This window comes from Geospiza fortis, unplaced genomic scaffold (genome assembly GCF_000277835.1).
Source record: "Geospiza fortis unplaced genomic scaffold, GeoFor_1.0 scaffold732, whole genome shotgun sequence".
NCBI lineage: Eukaryota > Metazoa > Chordata > Aves > Passeriformes > Thraupidae > Geospiza > Geospiza fortis.
The window spans coordinates 309152-310020 of NW_005054477.1; the positions used below are offsets into that span (position 1 = coordinate 309152).

The 869-nt window shown below is 35.3% G+C and overlaps 1 protein-coding gene across 1 annotated transcript in view; it reads left to right on the top strand.

Moving 5' to 3' along the window:
- SEMA3A (semaphorin 3A) overlaps window positions 1–869 on the top strand; it is a 165050-nt gene that overhangs the window by 98242 nt on the left and 65939 nt on the right. The gene's annotated exons all lie outside the window — the stretch shown is intronic.

Consider the following 869-nt stretch of genomic DNA (forward strand, 5'->3'; position numbering starts at 1 on the left):
TTTCTGGCAATTTATTACAACTTCAAATCCAACAATTTGAGAAAATTAGAGATTCTCATATCTCAGAAGTCTTCAGGAAATGACATATAATGAGATACATTGGTTTATTCAGGCCTTTGTCCTGAATAGTATTTTTAGCCTAGGGCCTTACTTACCGTCTGCCCTTATTCTATTTACTTTGCATTTAAAAATTAAGCTATTCAAAATAGACAGCAACAAAAATTTAGTCCTAAGTGTGCCTCATTTCCTGATCTTAAAAGCCCATAATGATCCCAGGTGATGAGCTAACCTGGGGACACATGCTTTTTAACAGGAAAAACAGGAAAGACATCCACATCTTGCTCCAACTTGTACCCTGTACAAACAGAAAGTAAAAAAGACTGTGTGTAAAAGGCCAGTGTATAAATTGGTGCCTGGAGCAACTTGAATTTGTGACAAAGCTACTCTCAAGTGAATAGCTTTACTATTTACTTTAATATGAAATAAAGAAGAGAATGATGACAAGCCAGTATTACATGGTATAACCGGTATGCAACTGCACAAAGTCAACAGCATCTAGCTTTTCACATTCCTTTTTCTTTCTTTTTTTTTCACTCAGTCCATCACAAATATGATTATCTTACTTCCCCTGGCTTATATTTCATCTCTTTAATACATCTTTGCTTTCTTGAGCCCACTTCCTCTCACTATAATTTTCACTCCATGTATATTTCCTTCTAATAAAGAATAGACTGAGCATGATCATTTGTTTTCAATCAGGCCTCAGTTAGAGCCACTGGGTGTAATAACACAATAGAAAATGGTGCAAATCAAGCATTCAAAGCCAATGAAAAATTTCTGCTTCAGTCACACAAAACTCAGGGTGAAAT